Source organism: Loxodonta africana, chromosome X, assembly GCF_030014295.1.
Source record: "Loxodonta africana isolate mLoxAfr1 chromosome X, mLoxAfr1.hap2, whole genome shotgun sequence".
NCBI lineage: Eukaryota > Metazoa > Chordata > Mammalia > Proboscidea > Elephantidae > Loxodonta > Loxodonta africana.
The window spans coordinates 163086389-163092530 of NC_087369.1; positions in this window are offsets into that span (position 1 = coordinate 163086389).

A 6142-nucleotide genomic window follows, 5' to 3' on the forward strand; every position below is an offset into this window, starting at 1 on the left:
TCTACAGGCATTTAACACCCAATCTACATCCCTTTTGGTTAAATTGCTGACAACTACCTGGTCAGCTAAATAATAATCTTATATAAAAGTGGGCAGAATACATTGAAAACGGATGAGTACCTTTACAACCCTACAAATTTTCCAAATAATAAGAAAATTTGTGGGAAGCAATTCTTATCCACTGAAACCCCACAATGGGAACCACATAGTCCCCTGACACACGATCCCGCAATAAACATATGGGGTACATACCATAATTATCTCCATTTTGCACATGAGGAAACTGAAGCACAGGTAAGCGAAGGGAGTGATTGAAAGGCACATAAACAACAAGTGGTGGAGTCAAAATTTGAACTTAAATCTATACAGTTCTCAAATGTGTTCTCTTGCTGCCACAACTTTAAGAATGGGCAGGATTTCCATGTGGCAAATGAGCAGAAACTGAGTAGAGGAAGCAACAATCAAAAAGACGTGTTTGTTCAGAATGGCAATGTTGACGCAGTTGATTCAAAGCTGAGATTTGAATAAGGGTCTGGTGCGGATTCCCCAAAGTACATTCCGTAAAACACTAATTACTCAGGATGTCCAAAAGAGAAGTTCCATGGTAGGATAAATTGGAGAAACAATGTTCAATCAACATTCAATGGGTATTTTTGAAAAACAGCAGTTATCAGATTGATTTTTAAAAAATAGCAAGACCCAACTCTATGCTCCCTACAAGAAACACGCTTTAAATATAAAGAGAAAATTCGTTAAAAAAAGAGGATGAAAAAAGATAGATCATGCTAATACTAGTAAAAAGAAAGCTGCAGTGACTATGTTAAAAACAAAGTATCATATTTTCACACAAATAAGGCCTGCCTTCTGCATTTACTGGCCCACCCATGCCCTCCCCCTCATCCCAGTATTTTCCTAAGTGTGCTATGCTAATTTTTTTATAGCAACTTGTGGAAGAGGATTGGCATGGTGGCGCATATGAAGGTACACCTCGGGGGATGGCGCAGCCTGCAAAAAAAATGCAGAAGGCGTGACTATTTGCATAAAAATATAGTAAATTTCAGAACCAAAAATATTACCAGGGATAAAGAAAGCAATTTCATAGTGATAAAGAATCAATTTATCGGGAAAACAAAACAACCCTAAATGTTTATGCACCCAATAACAGAGCTTCAATATATATGAAGCAAAAAATAATAGAGCTGCAAGGAGAAATAGACAAATCCAAAATTATACTCAGAGATTTACCACCCTTCACTCAACAATTGATAAAACATGTAGACAGAAAATCTACAAGGATATTATAAATTCAAACATTTCCAACCAGGATAGACTGTATTCTAGGCCATAAAACAAGTTTCAATACATGCAGGAGGATTCAAGCCATACAAAGTCTGTTCTCTGACCATAAGATGATTAAATTAGAAATCCATAATAGATCTCCTGAAAATCCCCAAATATCTGGACACTAAATAACATGCTTCTAAATAACCCATGGGTCAAAGAAGAACTCAAAAAAAGTGAAACTAGAAAATAATTTGAATTGAAGGAAAACAAAAGCACGGCATATCAAAATTTGAAACACTGCTATCTTGGATATACCACAAGTTAATGACCCGTTTTCCACTGACAATCATTTTGATTGTTCCTAGGATTTCACAATTAGTAACAATGATGCTATAAACATTTTTGTGGAAGTTTCCTTTTACACATGGGAAAGAGTTTTCTATAGTTTATATCTGGGTGTAGGATTGGTACCTTTGATGTAAATTAGGCATGACGTTATTTTAATCTATAATATATTTTAAGTCATATATTCTATGTATTCCTATTATTGGTTATTTGTGCCTTCTCCATGTGATAAATTTGGCAGAGTTTGCCTATGTCATTTGACTTCTCAGGTAAATAAACTCTTGGTTTTGTTGGAAAAAAAATGTGGGAATACTTGGGAAATTCATAGCACCAAATGTCTGTATCAGAAAAGAAGAAAGATCTCAAATCAGCTTCTACCTTAAGAAACTAGAAAAAAAAAAAAGTAAATAAGCCCAAAATGCATAGACGAAAGGAAGTAATAAGGATCCAAGTGTAAATCAATAAAACAGAAAAACAATAGAGAAAATCAATGAAACCAAAAGCTCCTTATTTGAGATCAACAAAATTGATAAGCCTCTAGCCAGGATGATGAGGGAAAAAAAGAGAAGATATACACTGCCAGTATCAGATACGAAAAACAAAATTAAACAAAAGACATCATTAAAAATCCTACAGACATTAAAAAGCTAAATAACTATTATTACCAGCATTTTGCAAATAAATTCAACAACCTGGGTGAAATGGATAAATTCCTTGAAAGACACAAACTACCAAAGCTCATTCAAGAAGGGTTAGGTAACTTGAATAGCCCTGTACCTATTAAATAAACTGGATTTATACTTAATAAACCTTCCCACAAAGAAAACTACAGGCGCAAATGGTTCCACAGGTAAATTCTACCAAACATTTAAGAAAGAAATTATACCGATTCTACACAAACTCTTTTAGAAAATTGAAGAGAACTCTCTCTTATCCAACTCATTCTATGATGCCAGCATTACCCTGGTGCTAAACCCAGACAAAGACATTCTAAGGAAAGAAAATTATATACCAATATCACTCATGATATATATATATATATCACATATATATAGTTCCATTAATATAAAAATCTAGGCAATGCAAACTAACCTGTAATGACAGAACATCAGCGACTGCTTGGCATGAGGCATCAGGGAGGGACATTCACCAAGACAGACCATATCCTGAACCATAAAATAAATCTCAACAAATTTTTAAATACTGAAATCATACACAGTATGTTCTTTGACCATGATGGAAACAAGATAGAAATCAATGAGAGAAAGATAACAGAGTATTCTCTAAACCCTTGAAAATGAAACAACACACTTCTATATAACCCACGGGTCAAACGAGATATCCCAAAGGAAGTGAAAACAGAACAGAACAAAGAGATACTGCATGGTTTAAAATCAGGAAAGCTGTGCATCAGGGTTGTATCCTCTCACCATACTTATTCAGTCTGTATGCTGAGGAAATATCTGAGAAGCCGGGCTATGTGAAGGAGAACCTGGTATCAGGATTGGAGGAAGACTCATTAACGACCTGCGATATGCAGGTGATACAACCTTGCTTGTGGAAAGCAAAGAGGACTTAAAACATTTACTGGTGAAGATCAAAGACTACAGCCTTCAGTATGGATTAAACCTCAACATAGAGAAAACAAAAATTCTCAAAACTGGGCCAATAAACAACATCATGATAAATAGAAAAAAGATTGAAGCTGTCAGGGGTTTCGTTTTACTTGGATCCACAATCAACACCCATGGAAACAGCAGTCAAGAAATCAAAAGATGCATTGTACTGGGCAAATCTGCTGCAAAAAGACCTCTTTAAACTGTAGAAGAGCAAAGATGTCATTTTGCAGACTAAAGTGTGACCGACTCAAGCTGTGGTGTTTTCAATTGCCACATATGCATGCGAGAGCTGAACTACGAAAATGGAAGACCGAAGAAGAATTGATGCCTTTGAATTATGGTGTTGGTGAGGAATATTGAGTCTACCGTGGATTATCAGAAGAACAAACAAACCTGTCTTGGAAGAAATACAGTCAGAATGCTCCTCAGAAGTGAGGATGGCAAGACCTCTCATACTTTGGACATGTTATCAGGAGGGACCAGTCCCTGGAGAAGGACATCATGTTTGGTAAAGTAGAGGTTCAGCGAAAAAGAGGAAGACCTTCAATGAGATGGATTGACACAGTGGCTGCAACAAGGGGCTTAAAGATAGCAATGATTGTGAGGATGGCACAGGACCAGGCAGAGTTTCATTCTGGGTCTCTATGAGTTGGAACTGACTCAGTGGCACCTAACAACAAAAACAAATACATTACGAATGAGAAAATGTCTCAAATCAACAATCTAGAAACTCAAACCAAAAAACCTGTTGCTGTCGAGTCGATTCCTACTCATAGCGACCCTGTCAGACAGAGTAGAGCTGCCCAATAGGGTTTCCAAGGAGTGCCTGGTGGATTCAAACTACTAACCTTTTGGTTAGCAGCCATAGCTTTTAACCACTACACCACCAGGGTTTCCCTAGAAACTCAAGAAAGTAGAAAAAGAAGAGCAAAATAAACTCAAAGGAAACGGAAGGACATAATAAAGATACAAGCAGAAATCAATGAAATTGAGAACAATAGTTAAAATCAATGGAAAAAAGATGTTTCTTTTTTAAAAGATCAATAGAATTGGCAAACTTCTAGCAAGACTGACAAAAATAAAAGAGAATACATAAATCACAAATATCAGGAATGAAACAGAACATGTCACTACAGATCCTATAGTCATTAAAAGGATAATAAGGGAATATTACAAACAACTTTATGCTCATAAATTCAACAACTTAGAAGAAATGCGTCAATTCCTCCAAAATCACAAACTTCCGAAACTCAACCAGGGCTTTGAATTGGTTCATGCCAGCTGGAATCCCTGCTGAGAATTTGCTTTTCTAACAAGTTCCTTGCTGAGAATTTGCATCTCTAACAAATTCCCGGTTAGTTATACATAAGGATCACAGGGATCTTGTTAAAATGTAGATTCTGATTCAGGGTATCTAGGGTGGAAATGCAAATTCTCAGCAGGGGTTTGAACCAGAAGGAACTGGTGGGAAGCCCTGAACTCAACCAAGATTAATTAGACAGTGTGGTATTGGCAAATATATCCATGGATAGGGAAATATATCCATGAAACAGAGAAGGAGTTAGCAAACTTAACAGAAAAATTGTTAAAGGCCGGATAGTATTTTAGGCTTTGTGACCATAGGATCTTTGTGACCACTCATCTCTATTTTAGTGCAAAAGTAGCCATAGACAATATGTAAAAAAAAATGGCTGAGGATGCGGTACAAAAGAAAACTTTATTTATGGATGCTGAAATCTGAATTTCATATAATCTTCATGCATCATTGTCATGGATTGAATTGTGTCCCCCCAAAATATCTCTTAACTTGGCTAGGTCCTGATTTCAAGTACTGCGTGATTGTCCACCATTTTATGTGATTTTCCTATATGTTGTAAATCCTATCACTATGATGTAATGAGATGGGTTAGTGGCAGTTATATTGATGAGATCCACAAGATTAGGTCGTGTCTTAACCCAATCTCTTTTGAGATATAAAAGAGAAGGGAGCAGAGCAACATGGGAACCTCATACCACAAGAAAGCAGCGCCGGGAGCAGGGTGCATCCTTTGAACCTGTGGTTCCTTTGCTGAGATCCTCCCAGACCTAGGGAAGACTGATGATAAGGACCTTGCTCCAAAGCTGACAGAAAGAGAAAGCCTTCCTCTGGAGATGGCACCCTGAATTCAGACTTCCAGTCTACTGGACTGTGAGAAAATAAACTTCTCCTTGTTAGAGCCATCCACTTGTGGTATTTCTGTTATAGCAGCACTATAATACCAAGATTATCATGAAATGTTTTTCTTTTAATTTTTTTTCCAACCATTTAAAAATGTAGGATCTCGAGGTGGAGCCAAGATGGCGGAATAAACAGGCGCTTCCATCGAGCCCTCTTTACAAAAAAGACCCCAAAAAACAAGTGAAAGGAGTAAATTTGTGACAAGCCGGGAGCCCTGAGCATCAAAGGCAAGCTTAGACAACGAACTGAGGGGTAGGGGAAGGAAGAGACCATTCAGAAGTGGAGAGGAGTTGCCTGACCTGAATCTCAGGGAGCCCTCAGGCACTATTCCCAGAGCAGCTGCAGTGGCGGGGGCGGCGGTGGGCTGGTCCTAGCATTCGGCCGCGGTTTCCTCAGGGAAAAGCAGCCAGCCACACAGCCCACTCACACCTCCGGAACCTGAGGAGAAGGGCGCTCTCAGCAAAAGCTAAGGACTTGGGTATATTTTACCATGCGCCTCCCCACCCCGCCCCAACCCAGCTTCAGCGGCTGGATCCCTGGGCCTGAGATAGACTGTGGTGAGCACCTGGAGCCATCTTCCCAGCCTTGGGGAAGGAAAAAATTTGCAACTGGGGGGAAAAGATAATTTGCAAGCTCCTTTATTAACTGTGGGAGCTCAGTACAGAAGTGGCTCCTG